The 23,515-nt window shown below is 42.5% G+C and overlaps 1 protein-coding gene across 1 annotated transcript in view; it reads left to right on the forward strand.

The window, feature by feature from the left end:
- LOC119239969 (uncharacterized) overlaps positions 1-20,718 on the forward strand; it is a 39,330-nt gene extending 18,612 nt beyond the window's left edge. The window contains exons 3-6 of the mRNA XM_054693238.1: positions 2,841-2,947; positions 4,406-4,462; positions 18,733-18,859; positions 19,462-20,718. The gene's annotated coding sequence lies outside the window, so the exon portion shown is untranslated. The remainder of the gene's footprint in view (positions 1-2,840; positions 2,948-4,405; positions 4,463-18,732; positions 18,860-19,461) is intronic.
- Positions 20,719-23,515: the final 2,797 nt, after the last annotated feature.

Consider the following 23,515-nt stretch of genomic DNA (forward strand, 5'->3'; position numbering starts at 1 on the left):
CTGAAAAACTAACTGTAGGACCCAAGGGAGAACAATTTTCTCAGAGTTTCTCAGGCTGTTTTTGGCTGTGACCTTCCAGCACAGGTGGCCTAGTACATGACATTTAGCCTTGAGATGTGGTCCGCATGTGTGGAGAGCAGTAAATAATATGTAACCTTGATGTATAGTTTGCATGCGCAAAACATTCTATAAACCAGGCCTAAACTTGGCCCTGTTCTGGCTTTGTCTATAAATCATATAAAAACTAATAGGACTCCTCTGGGAGGGGCTTCTCACGGGCCTCTCACCGCCTCTCCTGGGTGGTTGGAGACTGAGGCGCTGCCACTGCTGGATGCTGCAGCTACTGTGTATCTCCAGGTGTCTCATAATAAAGACTTGTTCCTGCTCTCTACATATGGGCTTCATGACCTCTTTTCTCATCTGCTGCCCTTAAGAACCAAGCAAGCTTGTAGCTGAGGCCCCACACTAGCTCTTGAGAGCTGCTACCATGGGGGAGGGGCTTGAGGAAGGTCGAGGACTGGGAGAGAGGGAAGTACAATGATCTGTGGTGATGGAATATGGCTGAGTTGGTGGGTGAACTATGGTAGTAATGTTAGGGGGAAAGGATGTCCTGACATCCTTTGTGGACTCCACCCGACTCCATCAAGACACTGGGAACTACAAATCCCATGATCACCAATGGGAACGTTGCGAGGGCCTGAGGGCGGAGTTAAGCAACTACAGTCTCCATTTGAGTATTTAACTGGCCATGTGGCTGGGGGTCACTCTCTTGGCCACTCTGACTGCTTGGCTTTTCACCAGCTTGGCAGGTCATTGGGATTCCAGGTCAGCAGAATGGGTAGGACACATTTATGTTCTTATCTCCCTTTTTCTCCCTGAGTTATTCATTTCCCATTACCCCTTCCCTTGTAAATAAACCTTTTATCAACCTTTTGTGTGTGTCTGCAGTTTAGTATTAATAAGCCCCCTTTAAGCATGCGGGTGAGGACCCACAGGCAACCCGTTTTATATAGGGGTTGGTCTGTAACAGAAATACCTGATGGGGATACACAAATAGTACCTCAGTTAAAAATTAATTTTTTAAAAAGTAATGAATGTTTACTGTAGGGTATTTACTCAATAGATAAAAGCAGAAAGATGACAAAGTCATCAAGTTATTCTAGCACCACAGCAAACATTGTTACCTTGTCTTTGAGCTCTGTACTCTGTGGACAAGCACATGGTGGGTTTGAGAACATAGGATGGTAGCACTTACATATTTTGGAAAACTTATTTCATATGATATAGCATTAACACATTTCCTATTATTTGGAATAAAAAAATTGTAATGAATGTGAAAATATTCCAATTTTAAAATAATACAATTATATAGCTTGGAAATACCCTATTATTAAGCATTTAGATTGTTTTAAAATTCAGTGTACTGGAAATAATTATTTTAATACAAGCACTGGGTACAGTCAGAGGTGCGGGAGGGTGAGAGAATTCACCAGAGCCAAAGCGGAGCACAGAACAGGCAGAGTGACGAAGTACACTGCTGAGGGGAGCAGCCGGCGGCAGGAGTGGTCTGCGCGCCATGTGGGCCTCTCGCCCGGTGGCCGGGGATTGAACAGGTGCTGCAGAGGCCACCGGCAGCTTCGCAACCCAGCGCTCAACCGCTGCGCCACCCGGGAGGCCCAGGAGCATATTCTTTATTTAAAATTTTCTAAAGTCATGAGGTTATATAGATTAGTTACAGTTTCTTAGCTACTAGAATTTTTCCTTTTGTGATTTTCCCATTTAGTATATTTTTATTGATGTCTTTTTTCTAATTGATTTCTTTCTTTCTTTCTTTCTTTCTTTTTTTTTTTTGTGGGACCCTCGCTGGCGGCGGAGGAATGAACTGGCGCTGCAGAGGCTGCGGGCAGCCTTGCAGCCCAGCTCTCAACCGCTGCGCCACCAGGGGAGGCCCTCTAATTGATTTCTGAAGAGATTTATGCTCTGACAAAGATATAGTATCCCACACAAATACACATATACTTGCACATCATATCTATTACAAATAGTGCAAATTATACTTTGATTTTAAATTTTATTTGAGAGATTTTTTTAAAACTACCTAAAAAACCCTAAAATTAGGTTAAACTGCCAATGTGATTTCAGCTTTTTGAGATGTGTTTGAGAAATAAATTTTCAAGTTATTATTGCTTGTATCATTTTTTTCCTTTTGTGAAATACTTCAAAAGCCATCTTTATTAAGTCTATGTAAATATTCACCTCTCCTTTATTTTCTTAGTTCTGTTGAAGAGTGCTTTCTAATTTAAATTTTTTTTTTGTGCTTTTCAAAAAATTTAATTACATCTGGCTCATTGCTTCACAGGTATTCCAATACTACTAATTGTATAATTGTAGAATTGTCCACCTTATCTATAACTCCACCTTTATCATATATTACCTTTTTATATAAATGTTCTATTTTATTGAATTATCTGGAATTGACTCATTGATGCAGGGTGCCATTGTACATCAAGGAGAGAAGATAATAAGCTTGGGTTAATGGATCACCAATTTAAGGCACATATGAAAGCCAGAGGCCTCTGTGAGCCCATTTCAAGAGCACCCTCATTTCATGCACTGAGACCAGTTCTGCTAAAGACCAGGCCCAAGATCACTCTAAAACTGGTATAATTTCATAGGAAGATAAATTAGCCACTCTGCAAAAATCTCCTCCACAACAAAGCAGTAGAAAGGAGATTCTGGGACCACAGTTGGGGTTTTCTGGATAGGAACTTGTAGGCCTGCAGAAGTGGTCTTCCACCCTTTACAGAAGATTGCAGCTTCTCCTTTTTGCTCACCACCAGGTCTCAACGAAAGCAGATGCCTTGCCAGAAACTGCTGTCTTCCTCAGGATCTACCTCCACCTCCCAGCTCAGCAACTGGATCAAGCCTGGGGGCACATGTCTGCAAGGTCTGACTGGAGAAATGACAGCCCTGCTAGTTTTGTTTTTCTTCTTCTTACATCATTTTTCATTTTTGTACAATATTTGATTTCTCCCCTCAGGTATAAACCCCATAAATCTCCCAACACCACATCACCCCGTGATCTGTCACCATAATCCCTTGTGCTCTTTCCTTCCCTGTTTTGGCCCCCTCCCTTCTCCCCTGCTGTGTGTCTCAGATCTATAATTTACCTAGTTTTGTCTTTTATTCTACCCTTTGGGTTCTTTCCGATAAGTGAAATCATCCAATATTTTTCTTCCTTCTAACTTATTTCACTGAACATAATCCCTTCCAGCTCCATCCATGTTGCTGTAAATGGCATGATTTTTTTCTTTTTTGATTGCTGGTATTATTCCATTGTATATAAATACCACATCTTCTTGATCCATTCATCTATTTTTGGACATTTAGGTTGTTTCTGCTAGTTTTGACAAGGGATTTTTCACTGAAGGTGCTTCAGGGCCTAGTCATTCATCCCAGGAAGGGCTGGGAGAGCAAGCCTGGGAGAGGGAGTGATGTAAACCCGGATAATGGCAAGCATTGAGACGGGGGCATGTAGTGGCAGGATGGGACAGAGCATGATCGCTACAATTCAAGGTGGGTAAAGGAGTCCTGGAGCCCTCAGTGGCTTTTACAGGCTTTTATTGGGATTTACTAGGTACACGGCAGACAGAAGTGCCTCTTTCTGGGCTCACTGGCATTCTCTCGTGGCCTCTGCTTCTCACTTGTTCTGGTCTCTCTGCTCTTCTGCTGCTGTTCCTCTTGCTCTGTTCTCCTGGAGTCCCCATGACGCTGCCCTTATAAGCCCAGTCTCAGCCCAGGTGAATCCCATCTACATATGCCCACACCCTACTTCAGGTGCCCACCATCAGGCATGCATTCAGGACCGCAGATCCATCATCAATCCTAATGGCGGGAGGGCAGAAAAGCCTGATTCTTTTTACCTTACCCTATAGGGCGCTTCTGTTATTGAGAATGGGTAACTATTCAGCAATCATCCCAGGACAGGTAGGTTCATCATCGGTTCAGGCAGCTTGAAAGAGAATCTTGGAGCCCTTGGCATCATCCTCTCAGGTTAGGGGAGGCAAGCCAGCATGGAGACAGTAACTAGGGCTCCCCTGCAAACCCCGATACCCTCTTTACTCGCTTAGCTGTCCTCTGATACTCTCCACTGTACTCTACCCTGCTCTGCCCACTCACGCACGCCCACACCACGCTCCAGGTGTCGCCATCAGGCGCACATGTGACACCACTGGGGTCAATTATTGATGCTAATTGCGAGAGGGCAGAAAAACCTGATAACTTCCATTTTCCCTACAGTGCCCTTTCCTGGGGAGACTGAGAGCCTTCATGCTGCTGTGCTGGTTCTGGGAAACTCGGGAGAAGGGGTGGCTTATTCTTAACAAGCAATTTATTTTCATTGCAGAAAACTTAGGAAATAAATCCATACCCCTGAAGTCCCTCTTTGTCGTTTGCACTAAAGGTAAGTATGCTCAGTGTTTTGATTTATTCCTTGCTATGCCTTTTTGTATTTTCTTTTTTTCCAGTTTTATTCAGAAGTCATTGACATACTTCACTGGGTAAGGTGTATGTGTGATGGTTTGATATACAGATGTTGTGAAGTGATGAGCACATCAGGTTCAGCTGAGGCACAGCCCGCCCTGGCCACTGGTCAGTCTGAAGGTCTGCGCCTCTTATTTCCAGCACTCTGTGAGGCTGGAAAAGGGGCTTGGAGTGGGGAGGTGGGGGAGTGTAGGGTAAGGAAAAAATGTCAGGCTTTCCTGCCCTCCCACCATCACGATAGAGGATGGATCCTTGCGGTCCTGACTGCATGCCTGATGGCGGGCACCTGGAGTAGGGTGTGGGCATAGGTAGATGGGATTCACCTGGGCTGAGACTGTGCTTTTAAGGGCGGCGTCACGGGGACGCCAGCAGAAGCCAAGAGAGAAGCAAAGAAGCAGAAGCCGAAGCCGAAAGAGAAGCTGACAAGCAGCAGAACGAACGCCAGAGAGCCCAGATAGAGTGAAGAATTGCTGGGGCTGGGAGGCTGGCAGGCCTCCCCAGCACCCCTGCCTGCCATATGCCTGGTGAACCCCAATAAAAGACCTGCAAAAAACCACTGAGGACTCTGACTGCTCCTTTACCCAGTCTGCATGGGATCAGAAAACCTGTTCAGTGTTGTAGGGTAAAGAAAATATCAGGCTTTTCTGCCCTTCCGCCATCAGGATAGATGATGGATCCTTGTCCTGAATGCATGCCTGATGGTGGGCACCTGGAATAGGGTGTGGGCATAGGTAGATGGGATTCAGCTGAGCTAAGACTGTGCTTTTTAAGGGTGGCGTCACAGGGACGCCAGCAGCAGCAGCAGCAGCAGTAGCAGCAGTAGAAGCCGAAGAAAAGCCGAGATCACCCGAGAACCCAGATAGAGTGAAGACTTGCTGGGGGCTGGGAGGCCTGCCAGCCTCCCAGCCCCCCAGCCAGCACCCCTGCCTGCCATATACCCGCTGAACCCCAATAAAAGACCTGCAAAACCACTGAGGACTCTGACTCCTCCTTTACCCGGTCTGCATGGGATCAGAAAACCTGCTCTGTGTCCAGTCCTGCCCTTACAAGTGTCCATTCCTGGCCCTTACAGGGAGGAACCAGAGTCCCTGCAGCACAGGAAAAGGAGAAATCTTAACGTGGAAATACTCTGCCTTGGAAACAAAGGGAAGCCTGATGACCAAGGAAAGATGGAAAATGAAAACAGCCCAGGGATGGGGAAAGCCAGAAGCAGTTGTACTTTGGAAGACAAGGGAAGGGTAGAAAATGAAGGAAGATGGGAGGCAAGGAAATGACAAAGGATAAGAAAAACCTCGAGAGTGAGGCAAGGCCAAAAATAGGAGCGCCCGAGAGAGCCGGGGAACACTGGAGAGCGAGGAAGACCCAGACAGCAGGGAAAACCTGAAGGAGAATGAAAGCCAGGCGGGGCCCTGCTGCAGGAATGCCCCAGGCCGAGGACAGCAGCTTCATCAGGAAGCCAAAAGAAAGCCATCAGGGGCGGCTTAGGGGCGGCTCAGTGGCTCAGTGCCTCAGGGAACATGAGGGCTGTGCAATTCCCTGCATCTGAGCAGTGAGGAGAAAAGAGGACGTGACAAGACGGTTGGGTGCAGGAGGAGGGGAGGAAAACCAGACAGAAATGGGGAGAGGGTGATGATATGGATGGAAAAATGTCTGCAGGAAAACCTTTCCACCCAGGACACCCCAGTGGGGCTTTGAAGACACTCCTGGCATTTGCTAGGCCCTGCTCTTTAATAACCTTATGTTTTTTTTTTTTTTCCTGCAAAATCAGTTTTATTTTTTTTCTTTTCTTTTTTTTTAAATAATAAATTTTATTTTTATATTCCCCCATACAATTGCAAACGCCCCATTCTGACCCCAATCCCTCCCCTCCTGCCCCCCACCCCCCAAAAAGTGTCTCTGGTTCATAATTTTTTGTTGATTTTTATTTTCACTTTCTTATACTTATTCATTTTCCTGGTCCCTTATTTAAGTTTTCTAGATTCCTGCTATGAGTGAGACCATCCGGTATTTTTCTTTTTCTTTTTGGCTTATTTCGCTGAGCATGATCCCTTCCAACGCCATCCATGTTGCTGCAAATTGCATGTGTTTATCTTTTTTGAATGCTGAGTAATATTCCATGGTGTATATGTACCACATCTTCTTGATCCAGTCATCTATTTTTGGGCATTTGGGCTGTTTCCAAAGCTTAGCTATTATAAATAGTGCTGCTATAAACATAGGGGTGCAGGTGTTCTTTGGAATTGATGTTTCTGTGTCCTTTGGGTAAATACCTAGGAGTGGAATTGCTGGATCATATGGAAGCTCTATGTTTAGTAGGTCCAGAAATCTCCACACAGCTCTCCATAGTGGTTGGACCAGTTTGCACTCCCACCAACAGTGCAGAAGAGTTCCTTTTTCTCCACACCCTCGCCAACATTTGTTGTTGCTAGTTTTTTTAATATGTGCCATTCTCACTGGTGTGAGATGGTATCTCATGGTAGTTTTGATTTGCATTTCCCTGATTACAAGTGATGTTGAACATTTTTTCATATGTCTGTTGGCCATTTGCATTTCCTCTTCAGAGAAGTTTCTTTTTAGCTCTTCTGCCCATTTTTTGACAGGATTATTTTCTTTGTTGTTGCTGAGTCTCATCAGCTCTTTGCAGATTTTTGTGATCAGTCCTTTATCATTAGTGTTGGGTGCAAAAATGTTCTCCCAGTTGGTGGGGTTTCTCTTTGTTTTTGTTATTGTCTCTTTTGCTGTGCAGAAGCTCTTTAATTTGATGTAGTCCCAGCTGTTTATCTTTGCCTTCACTATCACTGCTTTGGGTGATGTGTCTGTAAAGATGTCTTTGATGTGCAAATCACGTAGTGTTTCGCCTATATTTCCTTCTATGTATTTTATGGTTTCAGGTCTTATGTCTAGTTCTTTAATCCATTTTGAGTTGATTTTTGTGTATGGTGTGAGGTAGTGGTCAAGCTTCATTCTTTTGCATGTAGCGACCCAGTTTTCCCAGCACCATTTATTGAACAAACTTTCTTTGCTCCAATGCATAGTCTTTGCTCCTTTGTCAAAGATTAGTTGACCATAAATCTGTGGGTTTATTTCTGGATTTTCTATTGGATTCCATTGGTCTGTATGTCTGTTCTTGTTCCAATACCATGCAGTTTTGATGATTATGGCTTTGTAGTAGAGTTTGAAGTCTGGGAGTGTGATGCCTCCATTCCCTTCTTTCTTTTTCAGGAGAGCTTTGGCAATTCGGGGTTTTTTGTGATTCCATATGAATTTCATTAATAATTGTTCTATTTCTTTGAAGAATGACATTGAAATTTTGATTGGAATAGCATTGAATCTGTATATTGCTTTTGGTAGGATGGCCATTTTAATAATGTTTATTCTTCCAATCCATGAGCAGGGGATGTCTTTCCATTTCTTTGTGTCTTCTTCTATTTCTTTTAACAGTGTTTTATAGTTGTCTTTGTATAGGTCCTTTACCTCTTTTGTTAGATTTATTCCCAAATATTTGATTTTTTTTGTTTCTATAATAAAAGTGATGTTTTTTTTTTGATTTCTTCTTCTTCAGATTTATTGTTTGTGTATAGGAAGGCTACTGACTTTTGCGTGTTGATTTTGTATCCTGCCACTTTACTGAACTGATTGATGAGTTGAATTAGTTTTTCTGTGGAGTTTTTGGGGTTCTCTATGTATATTATCATATCATCTGCAAATAGTGATAATTTGACTTCTTCTTTTCCTATTTGGATTCCTTGGATGTCTTTCTCTTGTCTTATTGCTCTGGCTAGGACTTCCAGTATTATATTGAAAAGCAGTGGTGAGAGTGGACATCCTTGTCTTGTTCCAGATCTTAATGGAATTGCTTTCAGCTTTTCACCATTGAGAATGATACTGGCTGTTGGCTTGTCATAGATGGCCTTTATGATGTTGAGGTATGTTCCTTGTATCCCAAGAATTTCAAGGGCTTTTATCATGAATGGGTGTTGCACTTTGTCGAAAGCTTTCTCAGCATCTATTGATATTATCATATGGTTTTTATATTTCTTTTTGTTGATGTGTTGGATAACGTTGATTGATTTTCGGATGTTAAACCATCCTTGTGTCCCTGGAATGAATCCAACTTGGTCGTGGTGAATTATCTTATGGATACATTGTTGGATTCTGATAGCTAAAATTTTATTGAGGATTTTTGCATCAGTGTTCATTAGGGAGATTGGCCTGTAGTTTTCCTTTTTTGTGTTGTCCTTATTCGGTTTTGGTATTAGTATAATATTGGCTTCATAGAACGTGTTTGGTATTGTCCCTTCCTTCTCAATTTTTTGGAAGAGTTTGTGAAGGATAGGCACTAATTCGTCTCTGAATGTTTGGTAGAATTCATTTGTAAATCCATCAGGTCCTGGGCTTTTGTTTTTGGGGAGGTTTTTGATTACCATTTCAATTTCGCTGCTTGTAATTGGTCTGTTTAGGTGTTCTATTTCTTCTTTATCTAGCTTTGGGTGATTGTCGAGTTGTAGGAATTTGTCCATCTCCTCTAGATTGTTGAACTTGTTTCCATATAACTGTTCATAGTAGTTACTGATTATTCTTTTGATTTCTGCTGTGTCCGTTGTGATTTCTCCTCTTTCATTTATGATCCTGTTTATTTGTGCTTTCTCCCTTTTTTCCTTTGTGAGCCTGGCTAGGGGTTTGTCTATTTTATTTATTTTTTCAAAGAACCAGCTCTTGGTTTCATTGATCTTTTGGATTGTTTTTTTAGTTTCAATTTCATTTATTTCTGCTTTGGTTTTTATTATTTCTTTTCTTCTACTGGTTTTGGGGTTTTTTGTTGTTCTTTTTCTAGATCTTTGAGCTTTGAGATTAGGTTGTTTCTTTGAGTTCTTTCTTGTTTTTTGATGTGAGCTTCTATTGCTATGTATTTTCCTCTTATTACTGCTTTTGCTGCATCCCATACATTTAGGATATTGGTGTCCTCCTTGTCATTCAACTCAAAGAATTTTTAAATTTCTTCTTTGATCTCCTCGTTAGTCCAGTGGTCTTCCAGTTGTGTGGTTTTTAATCTCCATGAGGTAGAATAGTTCCTTGCCTTCTTTTTATGGTTTATTTCTAGTTTGATGCCTTCGTGGTCAGAAAAGATGGTTGGTATGATTTCAATCTTGGTGTATCTTTTGATGTTTGTCTTGTGCCCCAGTATGTGATCGATTCTGGAGAATGATCCATGTGTGCTTGAGAAAAATGTGTACTCCGGTTTTTTTGGGTTCAGTGTTCTATAGATGTCTGTTAAGCCCAAATGCTCTAGGTCCTTATTTAGAGCTTTAGTTTCTTTACTTATTTTTTGTCTTGTTGATCTATCCATTGTTGATAGTGGTGTGTTGAAGTCTCCCACTACATATGTGTTTTCTCTGATGTCTGTTTTCAGAGAGGACAACAGTTGTCTGATATATTTTGGTGCTCCTTCGTTTGGTGAGTATATGTTAATGAGTGTTATTTCTTCTTGAAGTATTGTCCCCTTGATCATAATGTAGTGACCATTGGGGTCTCTTTTTATTTTTTTGAGTTTGAAGTCTGTTTTATCTGATATAAGTATAGCTGTTCCTGCTTTCTTTTTTGGTCCATTTGCTTGTAGGATTATTTTCCACACTTTAACTTTGAGCCTATTTTTATCTTTTGTAGCTAAATGTGTTTCCTGGAGACAGCAAAAGGTTGAGTTTTGTTTCTTAATCCAGGCTGCAACTCTGTGTCTTTTTATTGAAGAGTTTAGTCCATTTACATTTAGAGTTAATATTGATATGTTAGCATCTGTATTTGCCATTATTTGTCTTTCCTTTGATTTTATTTATTTATTCTTTTAATAACTTTTTTTTTTTTTTGGTCTTCTTTCATTGTTATTCGTCCCTCTGAGGTTCTGGCTTTAGGATTCCTTGTAGTATTTTTTGGAGGGGGGGTTTAGTCGTAATGAAATTCCGGAGTTTCTGTTTGTCTGGGAAGATCCTTATTCTTCATTCATAGAGGAAGGAGAGCTTTGCGGGATAGAGTATTCTTGGTTGGCATCTGTTTTCTTGGAGTCTGTTGACTATGTCCCTCCACTCTCTCCTTGCCCGTAGTGTTTCTTCAGAGAAGTCTGATGTCAGCCTGATTGGTTTTCCTTTGAATGTTATCTGTTTCTTCCCTCTTGTCAGCTTCATTATTTTCTCCTTGTCCTGGATTCTTGGGAGTTTTACTATTATGTGTCTTGCTGTGTTTTTCCTTTCGTCGTGGAAGTTTGGTGTTCTTCTTGCTTCTTGTATATCAATTTTCAGCTCCTTCTTCTCATTTGGGAAGTTCTCTTCAATTATCTCCTGGAATATTTTCTCTGTTCCTACATCTCTCTCCTCTCCTTCTGGAATTCCTATAACTCTTATATTTCCTTTCCTCATGGAGTCAGATAGTTCCCGAAGTCTTTCTTCATTCTTTTTCCTTCGTACTTCTCTTTCCTTTTCTGTTTTGGTTCTTTTTATTTCTGTGTCTTCAAGATTACTTATTCGTTCTTCCATTTCATCTATTCTGCTTTCATTGCTTTTCCCAGAGTTCTTTAGTTCCTCCATTAATTCTTTGATCTCCTGCATTTCTTTTACTTCCCTCTTTAGGGACTCAATTTCATTCTTCTGACCATTGTTTTCCCTCTTTAGGGACTCAATTTCCTTCTTCTGATCATTGTTTTCCTTTATGACTTCTATCACTTTTTTAATCATGGCAATTTTAAATTCTCTTTCTGGAAGGCTCAGAAGTTCTTCAAGTTGATGTCGTTGCAATCTGGGGAGTGGTTTTCTTTTTGTGGTGTGCTTCTTTCCTGAGGAGTTGTTAGGTTGCGTGTGGTTCTTCTACTCCCTACTGTCTGTTTTCTAATTTGTCGTATGCATTGGGACACTGTGTTGCTCGGACTGGCTGGCTACTTGGGTGAACTTCTCCGCTCCCCTCTGGCTCCTGCAGGAGCCATCTCTGGCTTCTGGGGGAGCTTTCTGCTGGTTTTAGGCAGTCTTTACTGAAGAAATGTCCCTGTTCTAAAATGGCGAAGCGGGATGCAGTCCCTGCGCCTCCGGTTTCAGGCACACTCTTCTGCGCGCCCGGTCTGCCCCGGACGTGGGTGCCTGCTCCCTCTGTGGGCTCAGACTGCTGGTCGGAAGGGGCCTGGTGTAGGCTAACTTCCCAGCTGGCCACGGGTCCTCCAGAAGCCTTCTGCCCTTTTCAAGCAGTCTTAAGAAATTTCCTGTTCTATGGGGTGTTAGTGACTTTTTTTTTTCTGGTCGCTAGGTGGCGCCAGAGATCTCTCCTATTGTCCTTGGGGGGGCTGTTTTTCGCCTCCCCCCACCCCGTGGGACAGGGAACAGAGCGGGAATGGTAGGGTACACCTCAACGGCTTTGGGGTGCTGTGTCTGCCTTGTGCCCCACCGTCGTGGAGAACCCATGCACCGAATTTCGTGCCCGGGTCTCAGTTTCAAAGCCCTCAGTTCCAGGACGCGGGCTGTAGCCCAGTTCAGTGGTGCGGGAATGGCGCCTTTTGCACCGCTCCCGTGCCTGGGCGCCTGGTTCCTGCTCACTCAGGGAGGGACTTTCACCTCAGTGAGGAGGGCCTCCGCGTGTCTCCCCACAAGCCTAGGTCGCAGGCGCGGGGACCTGGGCAGCCGCGATCCAGGTCTGCATTTGCTTTTCAAGCACGCCAAGCGCGCCGCTTCCCCGCGCAAGCTTACCGGCAGCCCGGGCTGTGTGCGCGTCTCCCCGGGTCTTTGTTCTTCTCTAATGGCGCCCGGAGCCGTTCACTCACCGCCGCGGCGGATCCTGCAGGGTTCTCCACAGCTCCCGTTCACGGGGTGTGGTGGCTGCAATAGTTCCTTTCCACTCACAGTCCCGCTTGCTGCGTAGTTTGTTCTTGTTGGCCGTTTTGGTTTGTTGTTTTCCTCCTCTCTGCGGGTCAGAGAGTGCCGCCTCTGTGGGCGGGGGAGGGGAGCAGGGTTCTGGGCTTTCCTCCCTTCTGGTCCTCTTTTGGCCACTTTCTTCTTCGGGTAGTTTGCTGGAGTCACCCGTTTATCTTCCGTGTCCCAGTTCTCACTGGGACCTGCCACTTTTCCTCCCTATTAACTTTTTTTAGTGGGAGATCTTACTCGCAGGGTCTCCTCGCCGCCATGTTGCTCTGTCCCCGTAATAACCTTATGTTTAATGCTTGGCTTTAGGTGTCATTCTGTCCTCAGCCTTTTGACGCAGCTAGAGTGCTCTGTGTATCAGTAGGCATTTTCACATCTGTGCATTGCAAAACATGAGATTCTGGGGAAAATGGAGCAATTTATAGTATCAAAAAGAAAAGGAAAAAGGGGAGTAATGTCCCTTACGTCAGAACCCTAGGATTAACTCCCTTTATACCTTTTTTTCCCCAATTATTTATTTATTTAAATTTTATTTTTATATTCCCCATACAATTACAACCCCCTTATTTTTACCCCAAGCCCTCCTTTCCCCACCCCCCCACCCCCACAGAGTGTCTGGTTCATAGTTGTTTGTTGATTTTGAGTTTTTCTTTCTTATAGTTATTCTTTTTCCTGGTCCCTTATTTAAGTTTTCTAGATTCCTGCTATGAGTGAGACCATCCGGTATTTTTCTTTTTCTTTCTGGCTTATTTCGCTGAGCATGATCCCTTCCAGCTCCATCCATGTTGCTGCAAATGGCTTGTGTTTATCTTTTTTGAATGCTGAGTAATATTCCATGGTATATATGTACCACATCTTCTTGATCCAGTCATCTATTTTTGGGCATTTGGGTTGTTTCCAAAGCTTAGTTATTGTAAAAAGTGCTGCTATAAACCTAGGGGTGCAGGTGTTCTTTGAATTGATGTTTCTGTGTCCTTTGGGTAAATACCTAGGAGTGGAATTGCTGGATCATATGGAAGCTCTATGTTTAGTAGGTCCAGAAATCTCCACACAGCTCTCCATAGTGGTTGGACCAGTTTGCACTCCCACCAGCAGTGCAGGAGAATTCCTTTTTCTCCACAACCTCACCAACATTTGTTGTTGCTAGTTTTTTTAATATGTGCCATTCTCACTGGTGTAAGATGGTCTCTCATTGTAGTTTTGATTTGCATTTCCCTGATGACAAGTGATGTTGAACATTTTTTCATATGCCTGTTGGCCATTTGCATTTCCTCTTCAGAGAAGTTTCTTTTTAGTTCTTCTGATCTTTATACCTTTTTTTTTAAATGTAAACATTGAACATTCACACATGAAAACACACTAAAAATATTAGGATCACACTATATATACATACATTTTTGTCCTATCTTTTGAAGAAATTAACATTATATTATAAGTGTATTCCCCACAGGCTTTTATTCCTGGAGAACACTTTTAATTTCAGTAAAATGTTCCATTTTGTGGTGTAAGATTTACAGTAGTTGATTCCTCAAAATCCTGTTGCATGACCTGGGTGAGGAGGCTTGGGGAATCAACTTTTGTATCAATGATTAGTTCAAGCGTGGGGAGCCAGATGCACCTGAGGTCAGTGAGATAGGAGAGGATTGCAGGGGGGTTCTGGATGGATTGAAAGGGGCAACCTTGCTTTGGCAGCTCTTTATGACATTGAGGAACCATCGTCAGGACAGACATCTGACACTTGGAGAAAGGCCAAACTAAGAGAAAGACTGAAAATCAAGTCAGAGCCCCATGTAGAGTGTCTAAAACCCATCCTATTTTTAGTCTTCCTGTCATATGATTCAATAAAATTCCTTGTTGTTGGAGCTGGTTTGAGTTATTTACAGCTGAAAGCATTGTAGAGCATGTATATGGAATCCAGCCCTGCTGACTTGATTCTGATCTTTTTATACACCAAACCTAAATCTGGCAATGCACAATAGCTTACCAGTAAAAGCACAGACTTTGAAATCATACATGCATAGACTCCTTACTCTGCTAACATGTGACCTTGAGCAGGTTATTTATCCCCAGCAGGGTGCTGGTTTCATCTTCTGTAAAATAAGAATATTAATAGTTATTTCACAGACTCTTAATGATGCTGATTGTTCTCACAGGAATATGACTGTTGGCACCATCCTCAGGTATAAAAATAGCCAGCAGAAATTTGTATATACATCTTTAAAAATTCTGCAAAGTATTTAAGAAAGCATAGATTACTTATAATCTCACTCTGCTAAGCAAGCAACACAGTGATTGACCTTCTGGTTTAATCAGTGCCCACAAAGTAGGAAACCACAGTTGTTTTTCTAACTCTGCCTGGGTTACTTTGACAACTGTGGCCAATCTGCTCTCCTTCAACATGCCCTGGGGAGTGCTAACTTTCAGAGGAGAGCAGCATAAGCTTCCTAACCAGCAATCTCACATCTCTAGGGGTCTAAAGAGAATTTTTTTTTTTTTTGGCTAAGTGCTTTATGTACACTAGTTCTGGGAGGACAGAATTCCTGGCATACAATTAGAACCCATTTATAGGTGCCCAAGGGGAACATTATAGGCTGGTGCTTACTGCATTGGTTTTCAGGCAGTAGGATGCAGGGTTTTTTGGCTTTTGGTTTTCTGTTTGTTTGTTTGTTTTTTGGCTTATCAATATGCCAGCAAAGCCTGAGTATTGTCTCCCTTTTAATTCTGCTGGAACAAACTATCCAGGAGGATATACTTTCTGATCTTGTATTGTCTACCTCTGAATGGGAAACCTTGGTGGTTTCAAAAGGCAATTCAATTTGAGGTTGTTCCATATTTTTAAAGCACAGATACTAACATGTCAAGATACATATGGAAGAGACATTGTGAAGATGAATTACTGCTTACATGAAAGGGGTGGAGTAGAGACCTGTTATTGGCCAAGAGGATCGTGGGTCCATTGAATGAGTGGATGCTTTTTCGGAGTAAAGACTTACATCATCTCCCAAACATACTGGATTGAGTATGGAATCAGCCTTACAGTCTGAGTAGCTAGCTCTACACCAGAACATTTTCTCAATCACATATTCCCTTGCCTGAATGTAAGACCTTCTCTTACAGCAATCTTCCTCTCTCTCTACAATCTTAGCATATAGAATTTCTTTTAAAAATGCACACACACTGTTAACTTTTCATTTTCCCTGGTACTTCCCTGGAATGTTTCTTTTTCCCTTCTTTGCCTCACCTGCTCCTACCTAACTTCAAGCTTCAGGTTAAATTTGGCCCTCACGGGGCAGTCTCAAGCCCTTTAGACAAGGAAGCATCCTCTGTTTTATACTCCAGGGCACAGCAGACTTCGTGCTTGGTAGCATAACTACACATACAATTACGACCCTCAGCAGGAATCTTTTTTAAAAAATATATTGACTAGAGAAGAGCTCATTTTCTCTCATACCTTATTGTGAATAAAGATTTTGAATTGAGTTCCTTCAGGTTAACCAGAGGTGATGGACATGCAGTGAGATGCTTGGCTCTAGGTTGGCCTCTGGTGGTCCTGATTTTCCTTTGGGCATCTGGTCAAGAGTTTTTAATAATAACCAAGAGTAATGTTGAGAGCTTTTGTGAGTTATCTCATTGGTACTGTGATGTTGGTATTCGTGATGGCATAATAGACATAATTATACATAATCTGGGAAATTGATATTCCTATTCTTCCACAGAAGACCGAGGAATTTTCACAGAGGATATTTCTTAAAAGCATCTTGAGTCTATCTACTTCTTTAAATTTTTATAATACACTTTGGTGAAGGTCACCATATTTCACTCTTATAAGCCATTCTCCAAACCAAGCAATCTTTTAAAAAGCAGAAAATGAGTGTAAGTCAGTTGCACTGCTAAATTGATGCCTCTGATGCTTCCACTTTTACAAATTTTAAAATTCATAGTAGTGGGAAAGTATTTCATTTTTTTAAAAGATTTATTTATTTATACAAGAGCTGGGGTACAGGCCAGATGCATGGGAGGGTGAGGGGATTCACCAGAGACAGAGTGGGGAACAGAACAGGCAGACTGACGAAATACACTGCTGAGGGGAGCAGCGGGCAAGACAGGAGCGGTCTGCTTCGCCATGTGGGATTCTCACCAGCTGGCCGGGATAGAACCCCCGCTGCAGAGGCTGCAGACAGCTTCACAGTGTGGTGCTCAACCGCCTGTGCCACCAGAGAGGCCCTGGGAAAGTCTTTTAATGACAAGGGGGAATGAAGAAAGAAGATGGTCTTGAATCTTCCAAACTAGGCTTTGTATATGAAGAGTCAAAGTCTTGAGGAAAACAAAGTATGGAGATCATGCTAACAAAAAAAAAAAAAAAAAAAGGATTCAAAAAAAAGGTACGATGGAGTAAAATCTGTTTTTCCTCTCCTTGACAGTTTGAGAGACCAAGTTGACCAAATGAGAGGAGGAGGGAGAAAGGCTAGGAAAAGGGGAGTTCAGAGTCTGAGTGATGGACATGGATCCAATGGAAGACACACTAGATTTGGGGATTAGAGAACATGAAAGCACTAAGGTCCCATTTCCTGCCTGAATCTCTGAGCGGAGATAGGCTCTTAGCAGACCATACCCAAGAAGGGGTGACTGTAGTTAAGTGGAAGTGGTGAGTAGACATAGTAGAGAGAAGACTTATCACCACCTTCCATCTCATCTTGAGCCTCCATGATCGCCTTTGGTTTTTTGGTGGTATGAGCAAAGAAGTAGGCTGAGAGAGAACTGTAAATCAGAGGTAGGTGTGGGGGTGTGGTGCAGAGAGAGAGTGAGAGAGAGCTCATATCAGGGAGAAGAGGCACAGAGAACCTAGGGATGTCGCTGGGGGGGATGGTACGCAACATTGGCACAAATGTTTGGAACAGATGTGAAAACCAAGACCAGCTGAGCTGAGGCAGATACTAGTGTCTGGCCCCAGGTGCCTCTGCCATGTCAGGATGATTAAAAGCCCTGGACCCACTCCCTAACTTAGTTTACTCCCTAGGGAAGAAAAGAGAAGCTTAAGATGGAGCTTGAGAATTTTAAATTCACTGACTACTTAACCCAGAAAGATCTATTTTGAGTTTTAAATAGAAGTGATTGAATTCACATTCAACCATAAGATTTGGTTTTCTGTCATTTTTGAAAGTGGGAACTCAAAAGCTAAGTCTGGTTGTGAGAAAAGTAAATGATTATGCTTTGCAAATCAGTCCACGATTATGTAAAATTTGAACTCAATAAAATCTTCTCTTTCAAATCTGCGTGTTTACATAGGTGTGGTGTTGACTATGCAGTGAATGGGCTTTGGTCTTGTCCTTTTTCTGCAGAGGCTCAGAGGACTTTGTGACACTAAATGAAAGAACTAGGTCAGGCTACTTGTTCAGAGTGAATGCCAAGATGAAGGCAGAATTTGGCTTTTCTTTATCCTGAGGCTTTGGGGAAAGAAATAGTTTTTATGGGATTTAGAAATCTGTGGTAGAAAAATTTTCCCTGGGTATCTTTTTTTATTTACCTGTCTTTTGGAAAAATGTTTTACACTTAAAAAAAAAAAAAGTCAGATAATAATAGGAACAAAGGAATGAAGAAGGTTCCTCATCTGAATTAGAAAATAATTCTTGGCAGTACAAAAGCAGTTCTTTTCTTTCCTTAAGTTCTTGTTTATGGATCATTAGTTTCTTGATGAGAGATTGGGAGAAGACAAACTAAAAGCTAAAACACTACAGACAAATAGACAATTGAAGATTCATCTTAAATGAAAGTGAATTTCTTGGTAATTGCCATTGCACTGAGAAAATATAATTCAATTTACGATATTATCGTCTTAAATTCATGTCTTAGAGAGTGCCAGGAAGGTGACCTTTTTGGAATAGCACATATTGTTTTCAGGTGCTATCCAAAAGTATAGGGAAATCTCTACTGTACCCCAACTTGCCACATAATCGTACCTATGCCTGTACTGGCATTAGCCTGGGACGGATGTAGTTATATAGGGGTTACATTTGTTATAATCAATTTTTTTTCATTATGTGTCAGTAATATTTCTACAGCGTGCAACTTGTCAATAGCTTAGGTTTCGCCTGTGTCTTCATGTGTGTGTTTTTCATTCCATGAGTTAGGTTGTTTTCTCTACGCCAGCACCGTCCTGCGCTAGGTGCAGCTTGCGTTAAAATCAGAGTTCAGAAGATTCAGAAAAAAGCCCTTGACCCAAAACAAAACACATCAGCAGCTATACTCATGCTCTCCTTCCTTTTCTCTGCCCTCCTCCTTGTTGCCACTTGCCTCTGCAAAGGGAAAGACAACTTGCTCCTTAAAGGGAGCCCAGGGACAGAGCCAAGCATGTTTTGGAAGTGAGAGGCAGGAGCCTGAAGACTGATGAAGAAGAAAGGAGGATATTGGTGAGAAAAGATTTGAAGGAGGTGAGGAGGTGGGAGAGGAGTGCCTAGGAGATGCAAGGAGTGGTGTCCAGAGCACAGATAAACACAGGACCCCAGAGTGAGGGAAGGGGAAATTGCCCCTTTGATAAGAGTCCATGTGGATCTGTAAAGATTAAGAGGTTGATTTAAGAGTCCAGAGATGTTCATCTGGCCATTTTGGCATGGTCAGTTAGACACAGCAATATCTTTTGATAAATGCTCCAATACTGAAAGTGTTCCATGCTGGGAGGGGGAGGGGCACCTTGAATGATAGCACCTATCCCCCTGGTGGGAGCCTCCTCTGGGTGGGCACAGGACCTTTCCCAGCTAGGATGGCTCCACAACGACCCTCACCCCCATGTACAGATGAGGGTGTGGATCTGACTAGGAGCTTCTGCTCTAAGACTTGATGTAGCTGCTGTAAAGGTAAGCGCAAGAAAATCAAATTACCTTTGCTCTTTGTTTGAGAGGTAAATGTTGAAGTTTTCATGGAGGTTATGAATTTTAAGAAATTTCAAAGAAAGTTTAAAATTTCATTTGGCAAGGTGCCAGTGAAATCTGACTCTCTTCAGTTCTAATTCTCATTCAATGGAACTTCTTTGCAGACATTGAAGAAGAAAACAGATGCTTCTCTGCATAGCTTATCAGTTGCACAGCGCTGAGGACTGGCTTTGCATTGGAGCCGCTGGTGCTGCCCAGAGTTTCAGGCTGGAATTGGAAGCCGGCGGTGCTGGATGCACAAGCCCAGACACAGAGTGAATACTGTGAGTCCACCTGATGCTTGACAAAATGTGCCTGGATTTGTTTCCTGGAGAGAACCTGAAGCTACTGGATGGAAAAAGCATGCAAATGCGATATAAAAATTGAGCAACAATTTGCTTGTCAAGGGCAAAATGCCGATGACTTTCATTTTTTGCCATCTCTCACTTTGCCTTTCTTGTTCTTTTTTTCCTTACTGGTCCTCCCTACTCTTTCCACCCTTACTGTCCCCATAACATCCTTACACCGACAATGTTTCTCCCTTATTTATTTTCATCTTCTTAGAGGCCATGACGATGAAAATTGTATTTTCTAGACAAAAGTTACATCACATGATGTAACTTGACAAGAGATTTGTAAATGTACTGATATGAAAGTCATACAAATTATGATTACAATGAATTTACCTGCAGATATGTCTAAAGTCTGATTCCAAATGACCTTCTCCCTTATTCCCTTTTCCTTGGCCTTTCTACCAACATTCCTTTCTGTCAGTTTGCTCATCTCACCTGGACAATTGAATCAATAAAACAATATCCCGGGTTTTTGATCGACTGCTAATACCTATTATGGACCTTAGTGATTATTTTTGTGTGTCCAGGACAACTTTCTTTCTTTCTTTTTTTTTTTTTAAAGTATCCCTTTTAATGAATCACTTTTGACAACCCTCCCTCCCACTCACATGAGAAAGGTGAGTTTAATCTTTTAATGACTCTGCCTCTCTGGCTATGGTGATCAAAATTGGCCAATCGGAGCCCTTCCTTAGGACTCCCTCCCTCCCTCCTTCCCTCCCCACCTCCTTTCCTCACTTTTTTCTTTTCCTCTTTCCTCTCTGATATTTGAGGATGACAGCACATAAACCTACAGTTACCAGTATCCAGGTCTCCCGCTATAGAGACTGTTTGAGATAAACAGCTAACATCTGAGAGTTCAAGAGAGTGCCATGGCGGTCATGCCGCTGCTTTCAGTATCCTCTTGGACCTAGCTCTACCCTTATCTTCCTGCACTTTCCCTACTCCTAATGCACATCTGGTGGCATTTCAGGCAGTCTGCAAATGGAGAAGTAGCAGTTTGCAGCAGAAGCTTCACCCAGATGCTTCTCAACTTGCACCACAGCAGTGCCATTCTGTGCCACTCATTAACGGTGCACTTTGCCAAGGATTTCTGAAGCATTTAGAGGTAGATGAACTGGTGTCTCTCTTCAGAGTGGACGGCAATGTCTAGCCACTCCCTGAGTCTGAAGGAATCTAGAAGGGGGGGACACTAACCTGCACTAAGCAGAGCTTCCCCACTCTGCCCTGTGGGTCTGATCTCCCTGACAGCTCTGCTTCAACTTTGAGGTTCAAAATCCATGTGGCAGGATCCTGGGAACAATCTGCACTGTCGTAGTGGAAATGACATTGATTTCCTCAGAACCATGCTGCTCTTCAGCTAAGTAGAGCCCCGATAACTTCTTTTTTTCCAAAGAAAGTTCTGACAGTTGACCTGCTGCGCAGAAAATTCTCAGGCTGGAGGTCAAGGTTCCTGAGAACCACAAAGTTTCTTTTTGCCCCCAAGTCTTTGAAGCTGACCTCTAGGAATGCAGATGTCCTCAGCTTGGTCCCTGGAGTGGATGGAAGATAGTTTAAGGCTAAATGGATCCTCAAAACTTTGAAGAGGGTAAGTGTGCTTTTTGATTTCCTGCCTGAGAATCTGTTGAGTGTGCCTGGTTTTGAAATATCCTCTTTGAGAGTCTATGTTGACAAGTAACAGCATTTCTGCTTTTGTTCATGGTGGGAAGGAGCCTTAAAGAGCATAACAAAGAGTCCCAGGAATCCTTTGTGAAGCTTCCAAGAATGATCCAAGGACCATCATGTCCCTGGTGATGGTCACTAGAAGCAGTACAATATATGATTAAGACACTCTATGGGTATGACGTGCTAGTGTCCTAGCATCTACATGGCATCCCTAAGAGACAATAATAATAGCAGTGGAACTTTCATTAAATGCCAGTTACATACCAGGTGTTCTCCTAATCATGCTACATGTATTTTAATTCCCACAACTGCCAGGTATGTACCTCTCTCATCTTCATTTTATGGTTGGGGAAAATGAAGGAGAGAGATGAAATGCATTGTGCAAGGTCACTCAAAATAAGGCACAGCAATCCATGTGACTTCTGGGGATAGTTCATAAGTAGTTGTGCAGATTCTAGTAGTTTTCTTGGAACACTTGCTCTTGGAATCTCTCTAGCAGAATCCAGTCACCTGTAAAAAACAAACAAACAAACAAACAACAACAGCCAAGAATTCAAAGGGAGGCCCATGTGTGAGTGCTCTGGTTGACAGCCCTAGCTGATCCATTGGTCACTAAATCCCCGCTGGATGTTTAACCCAGTTGAGTCTTCAGAAGACTGTAGCCCCAGTCAATCAATATATGACCCAGCTGCAACAGGGACTGTAAGCAAGAGCCGTCTGGCTGAACCAGGTCAACCCACAGAACCATGAAAACTAGCAATACAGCATTACTTCAAATCACAGTTTTAGGATAGCTTATTACAGCACATAGGTAGCCAGATAAGGAGTAAGTGGTAGAGCTGGGACTGAAGTTCAAGCAACTTGGGCATAGACACTTAGCTTATGACCTGTATTCTACACTAACACTCCAGTGCTTTTTGGTGTTATGGCCATGATGGTGGTGGTGGTGGTGGTGGTGGTGGTGGTGATGATAGATGATAATGATGATGATGATGTGATAGATGATGATGATGATGATAGATGCTGCTGCTGATAATAAATGTATATAGATGCTTGTCCTTAAACAGGCAAACATGCACACTTGTAAAGTAAACACAGTGGATGTGTAGAGAAAACATATATATTATGGAGTAGATTAAACATGGGATTTTAAGTCATGCGGACCTGAGTTTGAATCTCAGCTTCACTGCCGCCTAGCTTTGTGAAATTGGATGTGTTTCTATGAGGTGGGGACTTAATGTAGAGGATGGAGTTCTCAAACCAATGTGCATAGTAGATGGTACCTCACATTCTTTCATGACAGCTCCAGAGTCTCTGTGAGAGCATGTATTCTTTAAAGTCAGATCTTTTCTCATTGAGATACTGTTGACATCTGAAGCCAATGTTGAGCAGAGCCAGACATTTTTCTTCCTGTTTGAAATATCTGGAGTCATTGGTGGTATTGAAAACTGGGGATTTGTTTTGTATTTTGAGTGAGTGTATATAGAGGAAATCACTGAAGATAAATGAGAAAAGCAATGATACTCTTTAAAAAAAATTAAGTGGGATTGTGTAAGGTAGAGGAAGAAGTGGTTTTGGGAATCTGGTAAGATTTAAATCCTGACTCTGCTATGTTATCTGTTATCTGACTCTGTTATCTGTGTGATCTTGGGTACACAGTTCCTAGAACTCTCAACAAGATAAATTGTAGAGTTCACCAACTAAAACATAATGGGAATGGTGGCATAAGTCAAGCATGTAGTTGGGAGCCAGCCAAATGTCACAAAAGTCTTGAAGAAGATCCCAAAAATTATGTAGTGCATTAGAGGTTCCCAGTTGCCTCTTCCTGTTAGTGACATCAATGTGATAAGTCATATGTGAATGAAGTAAACTGCAATAGGGTAGGAGTGATGGTGATGTAGGGAGCGCCCTCTAGGGGCTGGAGGAGTAGTGAGCACCTCTCCAGGTTCTACTGTGATGGTCAGTAAAAGTGTTGAGACTTAACGATTGAGAACTCTTGGAGCCCTGAGCATGCCCACTGTGCTGTTGCTGGAGCCAGGGTAGAGACTTTTAGAATCACCTTAACCCACGTTGTCTTGCCATCTCTAGCTATTGGCATCACTCAGGAAGGCATGTCCTATCCCACAGATGAGGAAATTTCATGGCAATTGGCTGGAGTTATTAG

The sequence above is a fragment of the Talpa occidentalis genome, unplaced genomic scaffold (genome assembly GCF_014898055.3).
Source record: "Talpa occidentalis isolate TD23 unplaced genomic scaffold, MPIMG_talOcc4v2.1 talOcc4.12, whole genome shotgun sequence".
NCBI lineage: Eukaryota > Metazoa > Chordata > Mammalia > Eulipotyphla > Talpidae > Talpa > Talpa occidentalis.